Source organism: Ambystoma mexicanum, chromosome 6q (genome assembly GCF_040938575.1).
Source record: "Ambystoma mexicanum isolate Mex_15411 chromosome 6q, UKY_AmexF1_1, whole genome shotgun sequence".
Classification (NCBI taxonomy): domain Eukaryota; kingdom Metazoa; phylum Chordata; class Amphibia; order Caudata; family Ambystomatidae; genus Ambystoma; species Ambystoma mexicanum.
In genome coordinates, this window is record NC_090937.1 from 1,467,873,232 (window position 1) to 1,467,895,643 (window position 22,412).

The 22,412-nt window shown below is 46.9% G+C and overlaps 1 protein-coding gene across 1 annotated transcript in view; it reads right to left on the reverse strand.

Moving 5' to 3' along the window:
* The window catches only part of POLR1A (RNA polymerase I subunit A), a 1,786,762-nt gene that overhangs the window by 1,523,222 nt on the left and 241,128 nt on the right, over positions 1-22,412 (reverse strand). The window lies entirely within an intron of this gene.

A 22,412-nucleotide genomic window follows, 5' to 3' on the forward strand; every position in this document is an offset into this window, starting at 1 on the left:
CCCATCTGCCGGAATCCTGTGTCGGCAATGTCCGTGGCCACTAATGTCATGGTCTGATGCCACCTCGCCCTCCTGCAGGATCTCCAACGCTTCCGCCCTCTTGTCATCGGAAGGAAAGTCCAGTAGGGGAGCGATTTTAAAACAGGGCTCCCTGTCGTAGCGCGCCACGATGGCGAGGACGTTGGCCGCTTTGATGGTTGCCGGATCCTCCCTCGGTGAAGGTGAGGGGAGCAACGGGTGAAAAGGCAGTGTAGGATGAACTCTCCTCTTCTGGGTAGGGGTGTCCCTGATGGCCCCGGAGCCGCGGGATCTTCTGCTGCTGCTGGATCTTCCGTCGGCGGAAGGGGCATCCTCGCAAACACAAGGTGTGGATTGCCTGGAGAATGTCCACCGAAACGTCCGTTGGGGGTTGAGGCGGTTGCTGAGGTGGCAGAAGTGGGAGCGACAGAGGCAGCGGTGTAGGGTTCTCCAACTCCTTCAGAGCCTGCTCCTCCTCGTCGGTCTCGTCGCCACTCTCGACGTCCTTCCCGTAGGCCTTGGCCTTGACAAATTTCTTTTCCAAAATGGTCTGGAGAGTAGAAAGCTCCTCCTCAGAGGAGATGTCCGTGCCCTGCAGGTCTACCGTGCCCCCTCCCCCTTCTTTTCGACCAGGGGAGACGGTTTCGGGGAGATGATAGGCATCGCCTTTTCCAGTGTCTTCTCTATGGGCTGAAACGACCATTCCTTCCTGGCGGGCAGAGAAAATCTCACCTTGGAGGCAGCACCCTGGGAACCCGCGTCCACGGCATTCACTAGGGACGCCACCACTCCATCAATGCAAGGCTTCGCCGGGTGAATCTGGGCCTGTACGACCTTGGCCGAGCTTGAGGCCTTCACATTGGGGGAAGGGTCAGCGCCCCGCTCCCCCTTGGCCTTCTCCTCCTGGCCCGTCCAGGGCTTCTCCAGAAGCTTGCCTGGGTGGTCTGACTTCCTCTTCTTCGCCGAGCCTTAGCGTTGGCTCATGGTTGAATGTGCCAGGGACACTGAGCTCGTCCTGGCCGCCGAGGAGCCCGTCCCAACTGCGCTACCTGTTCCCGTGGACTTGCGGTGCTTAGCCTTATGTTGGGCCCCCGTCGCCAGTGCGCCCTCAAAGGTCTTAGAAGACGGCTCAGTTTTCTTCTTGTGGATGGGGGAGGCATGCTGCTGGGACTCACCTGTAGCAGGTGCCTTGGCCTGGAGCTACTCAGTGAGATGCCTGCGCCGATCCTTCACGGTGCGGGGGACCATCTCCTTGCAAAACGCAGTTTTCCTCCACGTGCGTTTGGTCCGAATGCAGGCAATAGAGGAACAGGGAATGCCCATCGTCCAGGTAGATGTTCCGTAGGCCACATCCTGGGCAAATCCTGAACAGAGGCGTTGAGTCTTCCTTCTCCTCTGCCATGCCCACGCGGGGTAGACCTCTTAGAATCTTCTGGAATCTTCACTCGACGAAATTCAGCCCTTGAGGGGCACTGGAAAATCTGAAAACAGCTCACCATTAATCGGATGATGGGTCGATGGAGCTTGAGTCTCAGTAGGCCGAAAAATTGAGTAAAACTCTGGAAAAAAGCGCAAAACGCAGTAGAAAGCCTGCGAGCTAATCATAAGGACTCCCAACATTTGAACGTGCAGTAAAAATCTGAAGATGGCTACCAGAGTAGGGGCTTAGGTAGAGGGCAGTATGACCCAGAGACCAGTGATTGGTTGTTAGGAGAAAGACAGTTCAGAAGTGAAAATGAATTTTTCTTTACCAAGGATTCCCAGCCTGACGACTGGGAATATTCATGAGCATGTGAATCCATGCCAGACCCCATGATGGAGAAAGGTTGGATATAAAGCAGATTTGCACACAAATGAGGGCATAACAAGCGCTTACCTCGAGGCCAGGGAGCTAAGTAGCCGAGGATCACTGGCACACGCCAGGTTAGACTCGAGGTGGTGTTAGTGATTCTTGTGGGCCTATCAAGGGTCGGACGGAGTGGGAGGCAGGAGCGGGTCGGATGAGGAGTGGGAACAACCGCTAGGGAACAGGAAGCGACGGAAGTCAATAAGGATGGCCCCAAAAACCTCCATAAATTCAGGTCCATCCACACACAATTTATAGTGGTAGGTCGAGAGGTAGGGACTAGTCTAAAATCAGCCCAAACCACGGCCGAGGCGAGAGCCCATGTGAGAACAACAGCCATTTAGGGCCTGCATTGTTGTTTCCCTAAACAAAAGAAAGGCCCCAGAACAAAATGGCTGACAGATACATTGTGCCACCAGTGTGTTGAAACACACTACACCCCTGGGGTAGCCAAAAGTACATTTCAGCTGCTTCCACAACATTAGCATAGAGTTATATATTTGCGCTATCGTGGGAGTGCTCGTTTGAGTGCTGTTCGGCTGAGGTCCTGCTCCTGAGCCTGCCAACATATTCAACACGCTTCGAACCTCTACCTAGGAACAACATCCTTTGGGAATTCAACTGCTGACTTGGGTGGTTTGCAAAACCCTGCCCCCTTTACTCGGCACAACTACAGAAACTATCACGCGAATCGCACGCGCGCTTTGTGGGAGTTCTCGTTTGTGGACTGTTCGGCTGTTCAGCTAAGCAGCTACTTGAATTTATTTATTTGTTTATTTATATAGCGCACCTAACCCAAAGGTATCTGGGTGCATTACTTAGGAGTACAGAGTAATTACAATCAATCTGTTTACAATCAAAATAGAAATGGAAATCATGACATCAAGCGAGTATTTGTACATAGGCATGTATTTGTAGAGTAAGCAATAGCAAATGTAATTCAGAGGCACGTTAACAGTCCTGCGCAAAAAGCCAAGTTTTTACTTTTTTCTTAAGATCCAGAAGGAAGGTTCCGCTCTAATGAATGTGAGCAGGGAGTTCCAGAGTTTGGCTGCTGGTACTGGGAAGCTGTTACCCCCTCCGTTTTGAAGCTTGAATCTGGGAATATTTTAAGAGTGTGTGTGTGAGAGGACCGAGTAGGCCTATTGAATTGATTTCTGGTGAATTTGTCTACTAGGTATTTAGGAGCAGAGTTTGACAGGCATTTGTGAGTAATGGCTAACGTTTTGAAGGGTCCTGCACTTGGAGCCAATGGGCGTTGCGTCTAGCTGAGGAGATATGCTTGGCTTTCGGGATGTTCAATGCCACTCTAAGAGTGTTGTTTTGAAGCACTTTACATTTTTTCACATTACGTTTATTAGTGCCTAGGTATAATGTGTTGCAGTAGTCAAAATAAGTGCTCAAGTCAAAGTAATGCAGCTGTTAGTAGACAAGAATGGTCTGCAGGCATTGATCAATTTAGAAGTGTAGGCTGTTGCGGATGCCGCTGCATTAACTCGCTTGGTAAGGGAGCGGGTAAAGTCAAGATAGATGCCAAGTGTTTTGACGTCCTTCGAAACTTTGATGATGTTGCCATCGAAGTTTTGAATAAATTGTCTAGTTTATTAAGGTGGCTCTAAGATCCTATAAGGAGTAGCTCAGTCTTGTCGTCATTCAGGCAGAGGTCATGGATGGCCATCAATGCCTGAATATTTGAGTAGATTTCATTGAGGCGTTTGGAGTCTGTGTCATAGGAGCCTGTAATGGGGATGAGGATTTGGGTGTCATCTGTGTAGTTAGTGTAGGTGACACCCAAATCAGCTAGATGGTCCAATAATAGCTGTCATGAACCGTGGCATCGAGCACAGCGTCGGCGCTTCATACTGCACATCAGGAGTTAAGAAGGAGAAAAGCAACCTACGCTCTGTGAATATGCACCACGGTCCTGTGTTGCGCTCTATACAGCGTCTTTAATGTGCCCCGCATCAGGTCTTCGTTACTGGGTGTTCCCGAATGCTGGAGTGTTGGAGGTTGCCCTAGAGACGCTGGCGTCCTCTCTACGTAACACATGTCGGCCTGGTCACGTGAATCTTGACTTTTAAACCCCTTTCATTCCTGCCGCGGTGCTTCTGATTCGCATTACGGCAGCATACCCTCGCGTTCGGTGCTATTGTATTGAATCTTGCTTTTTCCCCGAATTTGCCCATGTCTCGCCACTACTGCTTTCTGAATATTTAATTGCCGACTTCTGCTTTGCATAACGACTTCCTTTTGCCTCACGACTCAATATTGATGGTCTACTCCTGTGTTTGACCTAGACCGTTATCAAGGATTGTCTACGCCTCATGTTTGGTATAGTTCTCGTCAGTCAGTTGCCGACCATGTTTTGTTCGACTCCCTGGATTTCTTCCTTACTGTTTGGAACTTTCACACGCACGGACTAGAGACTTCCTCTTGTGCATTCTTCTGGGTCACTCTAGACGTCCGCATGCCGTTGGTTTCCGGTGGCCTGTGGGGACTAGAGACTAGTTCTACTTTTTCCAATCTGATTCTGTGGTTCTTTTGATGCTGCGTAAGGCTTTTAAGTCAGAAGTGAACCATTTATTGAGGTGATCTCGTGGTTTGGCTTTGCACATTTTTAATGGAGCTACTTTGTCTAGGGACTGGAGTAGTGTGTGACTGTACAGTTTGACAAGAGAGGATGGGTTCATACTCGTGGTCTTAGATTGATTAGTGATGGGTTGTAATAAAGGCAGTAGTTTCTCAACTGTGATTATTACGATTATTTCTGGTGATTTCAGGTGGTGCTAGTGTATTGTTGGAGTTAGTGTGCTGGCTGCCCTGAATGGAGAGTGAGATGATATGGTAGTCAGACCATGCGCAAGTTGTGTTGGAGATGATCTTGGGGTCGCAGTTTAGGTCAGCTAGCCAGTCCAGGGTTCTGCCTTTGTTGTGCGTCAGGTTGGTGATGTGGTGGGAAAAGCCTAGCTCAATGATAGTCTTGATGAACGAAGTTGCGTTGTCATTGTTTAATGTCATTAAGGCCTAAATATAGCCCTCCTAGCAATATAATTTGAGATCCCAGTTTAGTATTCCTGGTAAGGAGTAGTGAGATGTCTTCCTCAAATTATGATATTGGGACAGGGGGTCTATATATTAGATGTATTAGTATAGTGCGTTTGTCAGTTAGTGGGGGTTTGACGGATAGAAGTTCACCTGAAGGGAACCATAGATTAGGTAATTCCCTAAGACTGAAGTGATTTTTGGCAATGAAGGCTACTCCACCGCCTCTAGTGGCTTCTCTGCTCTGAGGATTGTACAGTTTTCAGGTATGGCTAGCGATAGCATTAGGAAGTTACATGGAAGTTGCTAAAACTAAGGACTATCAAGCCTATTGAAAAGTCCTTTTACTTTACATCAAACTAAATGTCAGTCTATAATCTAACAGCAATGCCTCAACATGCAGGCAATCTGCTTGCACTACAACTAACAGAGCCATCTACATCTGCATGTCATGAACCTGATCCCGGAACAAACTTAGCAATAAAACCAAAAAAAAATAATTCCAGAGCTTGAAATCATTAGCAGGTGATATCAGACAGTTCTGGCAACCTGATGTGTGTGTGGCGTGACGGCTAGCTTTACTAGACAACCAAGCAGGACTACTGAACAGATCAATCCTCTGCAATCCTGCACGCATAAAACTGTAACTGACTCTATTCCATGGACAAATGCTGAGCAACAAATGGCGAACGCTGAGCTGTTGGCATGCCCTACACAGACTAGTAGCATAATCTTAATAATCAGATGGACACAATTGTAACTGCTGAAAACGCATCGGTAACTCCAGTACTGCTAATTACAAAGGCAATAATCCACATAACTGAAATGCACAACTACCAATTCTTTACTCGCAAATTGTCAAAAATACAGCGAAGGAAACAACGTCTCAAAAGCCTCAATTGCAGTCCTTTATAAGCGAGACCTCATCCTCATGCAACAAGCCATCTGAAATTATTGCAGGCTCCATCTTACAATGTGCAAATGCTAAGCATACAATATGTGAAACGCAATTTAAGGAACTTACAAATAAGCTTCCTCTAAATTTATCGCATTCACCTATTTTATACCCTGAATCATCCAACTCAACTTTTAATTAATCCCCTACATCCATGTCTTTTGTAAAACCTACCCCGAGACCCCCATTTGGGCCAAAACATCCACCTAACCTCCTGTATGAGACCACTTTGACTGCTATCAACACCGGAATCTACAGTCTAACATTTTTGACACACTGGAAAAAAAAACTGATCTGCAAAACACTCTAATTCGATTCGATCATTAAAAGTAGACTAGTTAGCCTCAGAAATGAAACACCATCATCATCTATGTTTAAAAAATGATCAGATTTCGGCTTCAGCTACTTCTGAATGTGCAGCCTCTAGAGTGGTGTCTAAGCCCATTTTAACGATCGGTGTAGGTTCACAGACAACAGGGGTATCAGAAATGATGATTCAAATTGACACTTTTATACAGCTTGATCCAACGTCCTCCTCAAGTATAATAGATGTCACCTAACCTCAAAATGTTCAGGAACGGCTGTTTGATGAATTTCAGCCACAAAAATGAAAGAAAAAAACGAAACGAGTTAACAATATCAACAACAAAAAAATAAGAATCAACCTCTAGCAACTAGACCACTAACATGCAAATCTAATAAATGTATTGAATCATTGACCACTCCAAGTCATCACTCAACAACTAGTGTACGACCTAAAACCACTAAAAATCCTCAAAATGAGCAAATGAAATCTAAAACTCAAATCCAGAGATAAGAACAAGTTACTCTCTTACCTGGTAACGTTCTTTTGAAGGGATGGTCCGACGACGTATTCTATATCTATGACAGAAATCACCACAGCTGTGCTGCTTCAGAAAATCTTCTGGCGTCTGCGTCCTGCGTCGATGACGTCGATACGCCGCCCTCGAGGACCTCCTCCGACGGCCGACGTCACTGGATGTTATGAGTAGGATGCAGGACGCCCGTAGCCTCAGTTGTAGTTTTTTCCCCCAGAACGTGTGGCACCAGTCTTCTGCCAGTCTGACCACACAATGCCTTGCGGAAACGTAAGCTGCAATCGCATAAGAAATTCTGTAGCGGGGAAGGCAGGCAGAGGGCGATATGGAATAAGTCGTCGGACCATCCATCGAAAGAACGTTACCAGGTAAGAGAGTAACTTGTTCTTCGAGGGGATTGGGTCCTCCGACGTATTCCATATCTATGACAGACTCCCAAAGCAGTACCAATGCAAGGAGGTGGGAAAAGAATTTATAATACAGAAATTTAGAATGCCCAATCAAATTGCGGAGCAAAGGACCGCCTTGCCAAAGGCCAGATGCTGCCCACGGATGGAATCGAGGGAGTAGTGACGTACAAAAGTATCGGCCGAAGCCCAGGTGGCTGCATCACAGATGTTACGAATAGGAACACCCCTCTGTAGGGCAGTAGAGGCAGCCATACCCCTGGTAGAATGGGCCCGCAAGCCGACCGGTAGGTCCTTACCCGCCAGGCGGTAACACTCAGAAATAGCCAGAATAATCCAGCGAGACAAAGTCTGCTTAGTCACAGCTTGCCCCAAATGCTTTCCAACGTAACCAATGAAGAGTTGAGCGTCCACTCTGACCCGGGACATGCGTGAAATATAATAGCTTAAAGTGCTCCTAGGATCGAGCCTATGGAGCCTCTCCTCTTCCTTACCAGGATGTGGAGGAGGATAAAATGCCGAAAGAACAACCTTCTGGCGTAAACGAAATTCCGACACCACCTTCGGAAGAAAGGAAGGACGAACTCTAAGGACAACCCTGTCCTTATGAAATGCAGTGAAGGGTGGCTTACCTGAAAGTGCCTGTAACTCACTCACTCTGAGAGCGGAATTGACCGCAACTAAAAATACAGTTTTAAGAGTTAACAGTCTCAAAGGGCATGAATGCAAAGGCTCAAACGGAGCACCCATCAGAAATTTGAGGACAAAGTTCAAATCCCAACCGGGCACCTGGAAAGGTGACAGAGGGAACACATTAGTGAGCCCTTTTAGAAAATGAGAAATTAAAGGAATTTTAAAATAAGAACACTCTTCAGACGAGCGCTTAAATATGGACAGCGCCACCAGGTAACCTTTAACCGTACCTACTTGCAAGCCCCCGTGGGCTAAAGAAAGCAAAAAAGACAGAACCACAGGAATGTCACATGCAAAAGGATCCACATTCTTAACCCTGATCCAGTCGTAAAACTTTCACCAACGGCAACAGTACAGGGACTTAGTTGCGGGCCTTCTGGCCGAAAGCAACACCTCCATCACGTCTTCAGGGAGGGCCCAATCCTTATACCTCAACCTTTCAGAAACCAAGCGTGAAGGTTGAGGGATCTGACCTCTGGATGGAGAACCTGACACCCCCTCCCGTGAGAGCAGATCGTCTCTGTAGGGAAGACGACGTGGAGGGCAGATGGACAAGTCGAGAAGGTCCAGGTACCATGTCCTCCGGGCCCACGCCAGAGCAATGAGGATCATCCGGGAACCGAACCTTCGTAACCTCCGCAGCACTTGCGGGATGACGGGGACTGGAGGAAACGCATACAGCAGTGGGAATGACCACTCCACCACAAACGCGTCTCCTAAGGCTCCTTTTGGAGGAAATTCCCGTGAGCAGAACCTTTCGCACTTCCGGTTGACAATGGAGGCGAAGAGATCCACTTGAGTGGTTCCCCAAAGGGCGAAGATCTCCAGGAGAATCTCCCGAGCCAACTCCCACTCGTGAGAGATCGCGCTCTGCCTGCTCAGAGTGTCCGCCATCTCGTTTTCGTCTCCGGCCAGATGAACTGCCGAGTTCAAAACTTCCTGCTGGATTGCCCAGAACCAGAGCTGCATTGCCTCCCTGCACAGAGGAAGTGACCCTACCCCCCCCTTTTTGTTGAGGAAGTGCATGGCCACTGTGTTGTCCGTCAGGATCAGGACATTCTTTCCTTGCACAGTCGGCAGAAAAGCCTTCAGGGTAAGCCTGACGGCCCTCAGCTCCAACAGATTGATATGGAGTCTGGACTCCGACGGAGACCAACGACCGCTGACTGTCAACTCGTTGGCATGAGCTCCCCATCCCGTGAGGGATGCGTCCGTCACGATCGTCACCTTCGGCCAGGTTAGCCAAAAAGGAGCCCCCTTCATCAGATTGCCTTTGACGGCCCACCACAGAAGGTCCTGGGCGACCGAGGATGGTACCTGAACAGGGTCCGACATCCTGCCGGAGGACTGAGACCACTGGAGTTTGAGTGCCCATTGCAAAGATCTCATCCGCAACCTGGCCTCTGGCACCAGAAGAATGGAGGATGCCATGAGGCCGAGCAATCTCAAGAACTCGAACGCTGGGAGACTCTGGGCAAGCTGAAACGTGTGCACCATCTGCAGAATGTGAGGAGCCCTCACCTGGGGAGGAAAACACTGCCCCAGGGACATGTCGAGCACTGCTCTGATGTAATGCAGCCTCTGAGTTGGTATCAAATGGGACTTCTTTAAGTTGAGGGAGAAGCCCAGCTTGTGGAGGGAGTGGCAGGCGACTGACAGATGATCCAGGACTTGCTCGGGAGAGCGCGCCCTGATCAACCAATCGTCCAGGTAAGGGTAGACGTGAATCCCCCCTTTCCTGAGATGCGCTGCCACCACTACCATGAGCTTGGTAAAGACCCTCGGAGGGCGGAGGTCAATCCGAACAGCAGGACCCGAAACTGAAAGTGCGAGTCGCCAACCGCAAACCTCAGGTACTTCTTGTGCTCTGGAAGGATCGGCACATGAAAATAAGCGTCCTTGAGGTCGAGAGACACCAACCAGTCCTGATGTTGAAGGGCCTGGAGGACTTAAGAGAGAGTAACCATCTTGAACTTGTCCTTCCTGAGGAGTTTGTTCAAACCGCGCAAGTCCATGATGGGTCCCAATCCCCCGTCTTTCTTCGAAATCAAAAAATAAGGGGAATACCATCCCTTGTTCCTCTCCGCTACAGGCACCAGTTCTATGGCGCTTTTCTCCAGCAGGGATTGAATTTCCTGCGCAACGAGCGGATCCAGACTCTTCAAAGAGAGATTCCCCGGTGGATTGTCGTGAGGCCTCTGCAGGAAAGGAAGACAGTAGCCGTGGGCTATGATCTCCAGAACCCACACATCTGAAGGAATGGCACGCCACTCTACAAGATGCTGCGCCAGCCTTCCCCCAACCGGCGAACCATGGGACATGGCCTCATGACTGAGCTGAAGCGGCTGCGGCGTTGCCTGAGGGCAAAGGGGCAACAGCCCGAGCGGCCTTGGCACCTCGAGTACCTTGTTTTCCACCTCTGGCATACCTACGGTGGCGACTTTGACTGGCAGCTCCTCTCGCTTTACCAAAGGATGAGTAATAACGAAAGGAACCTCCCCTCCAATGCTGTACCCTAGGACGAAAAGGCGGGGGTTGTCGAACTGCAGGACCCAACGACTTCGCTGCAGCCTAAGAGGTCTGCAACCTCTCAAGGCTCTCGTCAGCCTTGCTGCCAAAAAGATGTTCCCCGTCAAAGGGCATGTTGACGAGCCGGGCCTGCACATCAGGAGCAAACCCCGACTTCTGCAACCACGCAAACCTGCGTGTTACAGTGCTCGCCGCCATGGACCGGCTGACGCAATCTGCCATGTCCAAACCCTACTGAACGGCCTCACACATGGCATCCTGCCATCCTGGACCATAGCAAGGAAACCATCTTGTTTGTCCCCTTCGGGAATATGTTCAGCCACTAAGGAAACACAGTTCCACAGAGTGTGTGTGAAACGAGACAAGGCACACACAGAGTTGGCCGCCTGAAGCGCCATACCCTCTGAAGAAAACACTTTCTTCGCCCAACCATCAAAACGCTTGTCGTCCCTATCAGGAGGGATGGTAGGATACGACGCCTGCTTTGCTGGGGCCGTAGCCGCCTGCACCACCAAACTCTCCGGAGTGGGGTGCTTGGTCAAGTAAGCAGGGGTCGCTACTGGCTGGGCGGTATTTTCGCGGCAAAGACTTGCCCACTGGCGGGAGACTCTCCGGAGCAGTCCAAGCCGCCGCCACCCTCCTCTGTAGAGCCATATGGAACGGCAATACCGGGTCAGTTGGTGGACCTTGGTCGAGGATATCCCTAAGGTCATCCTGAAGAAAATCTCCTGGGGGAGCAGACCGCCCCAAGTACTCGGTGACCCTAGACATAAGGCGCCGGTACGAGGAGTCGGCATGAGTGCTATGCTCAGGCCTACAAAACTCCACCTCCGGAGAGGTGTCCAAACCACTGGCGTCATGCAGGGACTGACACAGGTCCTCAATTTGGCTATGGCACGAGAGAATCTCATCTGGCACTGTATCAGGAACCATGCCATCCATCAGAGCCCTCATCCACCTCTGAAATGGACTCAAGATGGCGGTAAGAGGCCACAGAATGGGGAACAAAGCCATGCTTGACCTTGGCCAGAGCCTTTCTAGGGGGTTCCACCGTATCTATGGGTACCCCCGTCGAAACAGCCTCGAAAGGCGTCGAGTGAATCGGCATTGACGCCGAACGCAGCGCCGACAGCATCGACGGTGTCGACACAGGCCTCGAAGGCAGAGCCCCGAGCGTGTCCCTCGACAGCCTGGGCACCGATGGCGTCGACAACTTCTTCGGAGGCAGAGTCTCCTAAGATAGCGTCGATGACTTCTTCAGAGGCGGAGCATCGAAAGAGTCAGTTGACGACCTCGGCGCACAGGCGTCGACATCTTCCTCGAAGACACCACAGGTGCACATGGTCTCGAGCGCGTCGAGGACCGGGACCTGGAACGGGCATGACGAGAACGATTCCCTTGTCCGAGCGGGACCTTTCCCGCGAACCGTGCCGACCACCCGAGCCCGAAGGCGTACGAGCGGCGTCTCTCGACCGATCACAACCGACCCCACTCGGAGGCGCGGACGGACTAGTGCCCTGCGATTCGAGAATCGCTAGCATTTTCTTACCGAAGGAATCTCATTCCTCCGGCGTCACATGCTTGGTGGGATAAGCAACCCACCGACGGGTGGAGTCCTCGGATGAGGACGGGGAAGGCGACCGATGATGGCACTTCCGGGAGTGCCTCGAAAAGGCAGAGGAGTGGCGGGACCTACTCCGGGACCGAGACCGACTAGACTTCAGACGATGATGTGGAGAGTCGCCCCTCAAATTGTCCGTCGAAAGCCCTGCAGACCTCGACTTCCAGGGCTTGGACACCTTACCTACCGACAATTTCTTCTTACGCTCCCGCACGGCTTTGGACGTAAGCGACTGGCAGTCAACACAATCATCCGTGTCATGGGCCTCCGCGAGGCACCAGAGGCAAGCGTTGTGCGAGTCCGTCACCGACATCTTGGACCCACAGTCCCCACACTTCTTAAAGCCCGGACGCGGGGTGTAAGACGAGGTAGACATCACGAAGGATAACTTCACAAACAAAGGTTCGAAGAACCGAAAGAACAGAATTCCAAAGAGTGGAAGCGCGCCGAGATCTCCGAAGCGAACACACGTTCGCGGAACAAACGGAACTGAGGCTACGGGCGGCGTGCATCCTACTTATAACATCAAGTGACGTCGGCCGTCGGAGGAGGTCCTCGAGGGCGGCGTATCGACGTCATCGACGCAGGACGCCGAAAGATTTTCCGAAGCAGCACAGCTGTGGTGATTACTGTCATAGATATGGAATACGTCGGAGGACCCAATCCCCTCGAAAACCCTCCTCTTATAGCGTCTGATCCATCACTTCCCACGATGAATGAGGATGATGAGGAACAATTGAACTTATCAACCTATTCCATCTCTTGCCTACCACAAGGAAGGGAATTAGAAGAATCCTCACACTCCTCAGCATCTCCAGACAACACAAAGATAAAAAGTGGGATCTAAACGATGACAGCCCACATTTATTCACCATGGAACAAAAAAGAAGTTGAGTGTCCAAACACTTAAAATATTCGGGACAACATCACCTCCAAAAGAGATTGCATTAAATACTGCCACGATCCAAATCAAGAGAAACGACTGACTCCACAAATTAGGGAGCGGTTATAGGGTTATCCAACATCTCCATGAGTTTCCACTAGAAAGAGTAGAAATTCTACTCTTAAAAAAAAAAAGAGGTGACCCATTTCCTAATCAAACAACATTGCTAACCGTGTTCAAATCCATAGCCAATTGGAAATGTATAGTCAGAAGATATTCAATATATTACTTTTATTAACAATACAAAGATGGAGACAGTGAAATTACCTATACCGTCACAGATTGTTAAAGAATTGATATGGAATACAAAAGAGAAATTAAAACAGCATAGATTGAACTTGCATGTAAAAACCTGGCAAACTCATCTAGAGCGAGAGATACATCTAATTCTAGATAGGTTATGGTTGACTCATCGCTATCATACGCATTTTAACCTTTTTATTAATTGTGATGGTAACCGAGGGCACTTGAAGCATGAAGTATACTTTAAAGATGTACACCAAGACTCAGGAAAAACAACATGGTCATGGCTTAAAAAAGCCATTCATGAAACCAATCATGGAAAAAAGTATTAATGCCAGGAACCAATACTGATGCGCAACCTCTGGATGGCTATATGGAATACGAGAGGATTTAAACATCTGATGCGAAGCAATGAACATCATTCATTCGCCGATTTTGACATCATTGCACTCCTAGAAACTTGGATAACCAGTGAACACATATGGCAAAGCTATGAAATTTGCTGGGTGCCTGCCAATAAACAGGCAAGAGGGAGACCTTCTGCTGGAATGCTGACAGCTATCAAATTGGATCTAGGCAGTAGGCTACTTCCAGGGGCATCCCCCCACCCTTGTATCCAATTGACAAAATTCCCATCAAATCCCCTGTCTCCACTTGGCCCTCATACATCCATCCTTAACTTGTATTGGAACCCAGCTGCCATCACGGATGATACATTTTTTGACTTGGTAAACAAAATGTTGGATTTGATTGTGCTTGAAACGATTATTTATACAATATTAATTGTTGGAGACTTAAATATCAGATGCATTACCCCGAACGAGTGTGTGCTTTCTAACAGAACCCATAGATGGTTAAATCTAATGAGTGCAAGGAATCTTACCGTTTTAAATGGAACGATTGAAGGTGATATTCCCCCTGCTCCAACGTGGACTAGAGAGTCCTCATACACCATACTGGACTATGTAGTTATTTCCACATGCTCCATCAACAAAATTCAAAACTTTGTAGTACCCCAAACAACAGATAGTGACCATAATATTCTGGGAGGCACATGGTTACAACTATATTACATACAACTGCAATATTATAGACATTCTATTGAACTCCTAGATGGGAGAAATGGGGTCAAATGGACAACATTTAAGCTTGGAACTCTTAGATCGACTACATGTTGATCTCACCGCCTCACATACTGCTGTAAACCTAACCTATACAGAAACCTTGCATCTCTTCCATGAGAAATCTCTCAGAGGTTTTTGGCCGACATTCACACAAACACCCTCACAATCCTGTAATTCAAACTATGAAGGCCCAGATGCGAAAATATCTCAAAAGTATTAAATTGGATAGTCCCACAGCAAGATGATGAAAAGCCTCTAAAATCTGCACCTCTTACAAAAATGCTCTTAGGCAACATAAAGCAATCAAACTGCAAGTTGATGATGAAAAGATGTTGGCGGCCTTGGCTGCCAAATAGAGTGCCCAGATTTGGGGCCTACTTGAAGATGGAACCAACAACGCCACATCGTCCCTCTTGTTAAATATAATAAATGAACAGGCTTGGATTACCCATTTTTCAACTCTGTTTGCGGAGCCATCTCTCCCCACCATTACATCGTCTCTCTGCAAAAAGGACTTCCATATGCTAACCTTTGATCATGCTGACATCATCATGATAATCAACCAACTAAGCGCTTCTAGAGCCCCTGGGCCGGATGGTCTGTCTAATGCCACTCTTAAAGGCCATCCTGACCACTGGGCTGCCATTCTCCACACAATATTCCAAAAGGTCCTACTTACTGGTTTGATCCCTCCTTCTTGGAAACAATCCATCATCATCATCCCAATGTTCAAAAAGGGCAACCGAAAGGATCCTACAAATTACTGCCTGATTGCTCTACTGGATGTACCGGGTAAAATCTTTGCATGCCTGGTATTGAGAAAATTGACCAAATGGCTCAAAGCGGCATCACACATGGATGTACATCAATGGGGCGTTGCAAAAGGTTTGGGTACAACTGTCAATCTACTTATTTTTCAGCAATGAAAAAGAAAGTTTTATCAACTATCCAACCTATATGCCTAGCGTTCAAAGACTTTAGGCAAGCTTTTGACTCCATTCCTAGATCAAATGTGTTGCAAATTAATGAAAGCGGGGTCCCCCCATTCATCCTCAATGTACTGTATCAGTTTTACTCCAACACCTTTATCAAAGTAAAGCTAAATCAAGAAGGCCTACTATCTCAGCCTATACCTACATATCGTGGACTCAAACAAGGATGCATCCTAGTCTCAACATTATTTAATTTCTACATTAGGGATATAACTATACACTTAGAAATTGTTAGATCATTTCCACCTAAAGTTGGTAAATCACCAGTGTCTTGGCTCCTCTACACGGATGACCTTGTCCTAGTTGACCAGACTCTGATAGGTCTTCAGAGAAAGTTAAGTGCGCTAGAGAGCTATGCATCAGTACACTCCTTAACGATCAACATACAAAAATCAAACATTCTCATAATGCACCCTGGCAAAGGCAAATATAAATGACGTTTAAGGTGTCAATTGGCAGGCTACCGTTAGATGTTATCCATGAATTTAAATATCTGGGGCAAAATATCAATGACGACACTAGATACACCATACAACAGAGATAAAATACAAAATAGAAACCAATTTACCAAGCAAAGTTAATACAACGAAAGTATGGTAATTGTTTGCGTTTCCCCGTCTTACATTTTTATAAACAAAATGTCATGCCTACGGCGCACAAGACAAACTACCAGAAAACCACGTGAAATGTGATTATCTAGAAGGCCTATATTGGAAAAAGATCTTATCATTGCCAAAAAGTGTGCCCATTCAAATTATTCAATATGAACTATTATTGGTATCCCCTAGCATTATTGTAGCCTGGCATTCCTTAACATTTTTCAGAAAATGCTTAATGAACCAAAAGTTAGCATCTAGCCTGTTACCAGTTCTTGCATGTGCGCTTCAGGGCAAACAGGACAAACCACTAGAAACTTGGAAAAGTTACTGTGTCACAACCATAAAGAAAGCGGACATTGAACCAAAATTGCTCATAGACAACCCTGATTGTGCCAAGAAAAAACTATGGCACTCTGATTGGGCCACAACTCGGGACAAGTGCAATCAATACAAAAATCAAAGAACAAAATTACTTCACCAAATGTTGAAATATCTGATTACGTTTCCATACCAGAAATACTATGCCTATCTAATGAGACTGCGCTTCAATCTATGGCCCACTAAAGCACACCTAGCATCTCGCTCAACAAATCTGACATTTGACAAATCTTGCAGATTTTGTACCTTTCCCAACCGAATTGAAACGCTGGAGCATTTACTCCAATGTACCAATCTTGCATCACTGAGAAGGGAATATTTTTACAAATATTTTCATGAATTTTCAATATTATCACAACAACAAATGTGGACTATGATCTTTAATGCAGACCATATCTCTTAAAATCTTGCCACAATAAACTACATTTTACGGTTGACCATCCAGATTGAACCTAGTCCCATGAGGTAAATAAGAGAATGGGAAAAAGTGAATGATGGCAAGTCCTAGTTGACTAGTTAACTAATTATTTAATTACTAATTATCATGATGCAATTTTACCTTCTTTGTATGGGCAATTACTAAATTATGGCAGCAAGAAAATGTCACTTAGAAATGATGGTTGAGAAAGATGTGTTTAATGATATAATCTTGACCATATTCATGCTTGTATATATTCTGAGATGAGTAATTAACCAATTAACAATTGGCATAATGTACACAATGCACTTTTATTTACCTTGCACAGGCAGTTATCAATTATCAAGCAACGTGATTGTGGCAGCTAGTATTGGTAATTCCATAAGGATTGTTGATGAAAATGTGTATAATGAGATAATGAGATACCATTGACCACCTATTCTCTTTTTTTTTATTTTGTTTCTTTTCTTCCCTATTCATCTGTACATTGACTAAAATGTCTCACAACATGCTCTACACTAGAAAATTCGCCTGTTTCTTTTAACAATGCTATGATTGGCTTTTTACACTAAACTGTGTGTTACAACACTTTATCGAAAAGATAACTTCCAATTATATTGTAAGAAATATGATAGAAATTCTTTTATTTAATGTATGTACTATCATTTTGTTCTACTCTTTTGTATTTGAAAGGCTATTTACAACCGAAACAAATAACAAATAAAACAATAATGTAAAAAAATATCGCCATGGAGACAAAATGCAGTGCTAAAAAAGAACCCATGCCATATGAGCCATATGAACTAACATAGAACAGCACATAATTAAAGTTAAAAAAAGGTTGTGGACGTTGTCCGGGCCCTGACGCCCCCTAACATAACCGACCTGATCACTATGAATCAGGTGTGGGAGGACTCTATTCAGCCTGCTGGCAAGTATAATAGCGTACATTTTGGCGTCCACATTTAACAGTGAAATGGGTCTGTACGAGGTACATTCAGCCTTATCTTTCCCCTCTTTTTTTGGGATCACAACGATCTTGGCCTCAGTGAAGGAGGGAGGGGCCCGCCCAGTGGTCATCACTTCGTTAAACAGGAGGGACAGAAACAGAGAGAGGGCGCTCTTGAACCTTTTATATTATGTTTGGGTATAGCCATCTTGGCCCGGAGTAGAGCCTGCTTCGAGGTTTCAAATAGCATGGTGGATCTCCTCCACAGAAATAGGGGCATTGCGCTCTGCATGGTCCGATGGGGTAATTGGGGGGAATGCGATCTTGGAGAGGAATTCTGCTGTGTTTTCAGCAGAGGGGTTGCAACTGGATGTGTAGAGTTGAGCATAACCTTGGGCGAAACAGGCTGTTACGACTGTCGGGTCAGTGTGTCGCCTGATGGGGTTCTTATCTTTGCCACTGCCCTTTCCGCCCTCTGCTTTCTGAGTTTGGTGGCTAGAAGTGTAGGGGTCTTGTCTGCCTTTTCGTAGTAGTGCTGTTTGAGGTACCCAAGGTGGACTAGTGCTTTCCATTGCCAAATGTCCTTGAGTTCCTGCCTGAGTTCCCCGGCTTCAGTTAAGAGATTGGGGGCTCTTTCTTTATCGCGTTCTAGGGCTCGTTCTTTTTCCTGTATTAGTTTCTTTAGTTGGGCCTCCCTGAGCAACTTCAGTCTTTTGAAAGATGCCCTCTTGGCCATTAATATACCTCTTATGGTGGGATTTTTCGCTTCCCACACTGTGGATTGGGGGTGTCATCTGTGTCATTCCCCTGGAAAAAACTCTTATTTCCATGTCCAGAGATTCCCGGTAGAGCCCATCCCTGAAGAGCATGTAATTGCATATGCAAGGCCTGTCCACCCGGTTGCTGGGGCCTAGGTCCAGTCCACAGTGACCGTGTCATGGTCGGTCCACCCTTTTGGTTCGATCGTCGTGTTCCATAGGCGATGTTCCAGGTCCCTCTCTAAGAAGATGTAGTCGATTCGAGTGAAGGTTTTATGGGGGGGGGGGAGAGTAAAATGTGTAGGGCTTCTGTGTGGTGTGTTGTGTTAGACGCCTATCAACAGATGCTTATGTATTAAGTCCCGGAACACACCTGTGTCTTGGGGGGGGAGGGAGTGAATAGGGGGGGTGTTGCTCCCTCCCTAAAGGACTTCCAATCTAGCATTGGGTCCGAGATCTGGTTGAAGTCCCCTCCGCAGATCACATAACCTTCTAGTTATGGCTGGTGGCACTGGACGTGTTCTGCCTACTATCATGCTTTTTCGTACCACAGACTTATTCACAGTGCACATGTTCACAGACTTGTGCACAATAAGGTCACCTAAGTACTAACTTGGTGAATTCTCCCTTTTTTCGCCATTTCTAGCATGGTTGTTGTGTCTGGGCAGGAAGAAAGTGTGGGAGGAGTTTTCCAACTCTGTCCTTTGTCTGCCAGAGTGCCTGAATAGAACCAGCTCCCACCTAGGGTCTGGCTGTCTTGGTTGTACACACAAACTACCTTTTCTGTAAATTGCTGAAAGATATTGCACAGGAGTGTGTGCTGGAACTGTATAAAAGGTGAGGCTCCTGGAGTGAAAAGCATTATCAACCACTGGAAGCTGAAGTAATCTAAGAAAATGACAACCAGAGATGCCTACAGACCCTTTGCAACACCATGAAGCGACCACTGCTGTCCTGACCCCGTTTTCTGTGCGACAGAGGAGCTCTGAAGAGGACGACTCCTTCCCTTTGGAAGGTGGGATCAATCAGTTCCAATATGAACTTTGATTAGAGCTCTCTCCCGAGGTAGTGGGAGTTTCCAGAGCGGTGGAACCCCAATACAAGGAGACCTGCTGCCCATTTTGAGTGCATCATCGTGGAAAGGCCGAATCCATCCAAATCTTTGCTGAGCCCTCATGGACACTTCGAGAGATCCGATCCAACTCACTCAGACCCCCTCATCAGAGTGTGGGACTGCAGGAACCGAATAAGATTGACCGGGCGAATCGCGTCCTTTGTTGGTGCTGCAGAAAAGGCACCAAAACCACAGAGGGACCAGAGAACTTGCTGATAGTCATGCCACAGATCCTCCCTCAAGGCTGCTGCTGAGAGAATCCATCCATCATCCTGCCTTCAGTCATCAGACCAAGCAACCTGGAGGTCTGGTCCAGAGCTGCAACATCAAGGAGCATCCACCACAAACATTTTCTTCTAACCTAAGGTACTGTGGGGAAAAGGGTATTGCTTACCTGATTCCAGAAAGTCGCTCCAGAGCATTGGGGTGCACATTGAGGTGTCCAGAGCAACTCCTTTTACCTCCTACTGAAGCTGCTGTTTGTGTCCCTTTAGTGAGTCCTTTTGCAGGGTCTCCATCATTGTGTTAATTCCTTAATTATCTTTTGCAAGAGACTAAAAGTATCCTAAGGAATTTTTGCTGTTGTACTACGTCTTAAGACTTTGAATCCACTCCAAATTTACTATTGCATATAGTTCGGGATTGGACTTTAAAAGCGTTAGTTTGCCAAGAAAGTGTCTCCAGAACATTAAGCTCTGCTACTGTAGGACTAACCAACCTTTTTACTTCCTAAAAGACTTTATTTTATGGCTTAATGTCTTAACGCAAGTGCACGATTGTACTGATAATACAGTAGAACTGTCAGTAGTGTCAAACTCTGTAACAATTGTACAGCGAGCAACTACCACTGAAGCAGGTGCCTTTGAAAAGTATTTATAAGTATTCCTAAGTGTGTTGGTTAAACGTACTATGTATATTTCTGACTTCCTTATGTAAATATAATACTATCTGTGTAAGTGTTTCTTTGGGACTACTGTACTAATTGGGTTCAGTGTACTTACCTACAGCTCACATCTTCCTCCTATGATACGCCCGACTGGTCTGCTACTCTACCAACGCTCCTTGAGTAGTACAGCCTTATACTAAGAGCTGGGGACCTGTATGTCAAGGGATAGTTTTATGACGTCTTACCTCAAGTGGACTTTAGGAAAACTCCCCTAACAAGGGGTCATTCTCTTAGGCACGAGAACTTTGTGTGGTTGTTTATTTTCTGTTACAGAGAACCCAGAACTTTTATGGAAGTTTTGCTCTGAACAACCTGGGAGTCGTTTGGACGTGTATTTCCAGGAGAAGGGAGTCATTAGTCTGGATTACGAACAGTAGCTGGACTTTATGGTAGCTGTTTGTTGTAGTGACAGGGATAGAGTAGGAACCTTTGTGACCGGGACAGTGCCTTTTTGTTTTGACTCACACAGACTTCCTAGCAAGCGGCTGAGCTTAAGTTTAGATAGGGAATCCCCTTAGAGTTAGGCATGGGTAGGTTTGGTTTATTATTAGACAGAGAAGAGAACGGGAATCATTTGTTGTATGCTGTAAAACTAAGTCACAAGCGAAGACAAAGTTGGCGAAAGACGGAAAGGTAACAGAAAACTATGGCAGAAGGAGAGAAAATAATTTCACTGTGGATTTCCTCCACAACACCACACTATAACAAAATATGTTTTTCTTACATCTCTGTTGTTCTGGGAGTTTGTTATAGGCCAAGACAATAAAATAATGAAGTAGAAACTGGCTCCACCGGAAGTGAAATCTAATAACTAGCTCAAGACAAATCATGGCTCAGAGAAAATATTAATAAGCTAACGCGCACTGGGTAAATGAAGTCGAGCTAAACTCCCAGAACAACAGCGATCTAAGAAAAATGTATTTTGTTGTAGTTTGGGGATGTGGAGCAAATACTCAGTGAAGCCAACAGGTAACCAACAGAGTTGAGAGTGACCTCTTGGATCCTGTGAGGAACCTGAGGGCGCACTCACCTCTTTTCCCCCGGCATCCTCTGCTTAGGTGGCCAGGGAAAGGCCATCGCTTTTGGATCCCGACCCTGGGGGTGGATGTGCAAGTTAGTACCACCTGGGCGGAGGGTACTTGGGGAGTGGGGAGAGAACGTCTATGGGTGAGACATGGTATCCTCCCTTCCCTTGTCAAACTGAATCCAATATTTCTCCTGCCTTTGTAGGCCATTGGCAGTCCTTGACTCTTTATTCTGACCAAATCCTTTCACCTTAGGACTGGGAAGAGGAGGAAATAACTAGGATTTATGAAGTTACCTGCATTCACACCACTTCGATACTGAAATGAGGAAGAGGGCTTTTGAGGAGTTCAACTACAATAGCCAGGCATATCCCACTGATGAGCTCCACCAGGGCCAGGCAATTAATATGGAGGACTTGCATCTGCAGCATGTTAACAAGTCACAGGTGTATAAGAGCGAGAGATGAGATGGCCTGGAGCGAATGAGCTGGTGAAGAAGGCAGTAGTATTTGGAAGCGGAGTAGGCTGGAGAGGAATTAGTTGAAGGAACGACGGGGTAAGCAGGAGTGCGAGGGAGATGCCAGGGCCCAGGCTGGCCGTAAGAGGGTTGAGACTCCTGCAGTCCCTCTTCCCAGACGCCATGAGCTGTGGGGCCCCAAAGCCTCCAAGGTGCTGCCCGTCGCTGAGAGAGGCCCTCAACAGATCCCGCCATGGAAGAGCAGGCTGCGAACTGCCAAGGACAGCAAGTATATTTTTTTAATACGGCGACACAGCAAAGCAAATGATGAAACATTACGCACATTTAAGAATGAAAGGAAAGAAATGGGGTGCGAAAGAGTAAACCTCACAGGGTGAAATGTATGAGATCCAAGTTGTGGCAAAGCCAAAAAGACTGCCAAGAAGAATGTGGAATAAGTATTGATCCGAGATACAAGAATCCACAGGACTACAGGTTGAGAGAGAAAAACCTGTG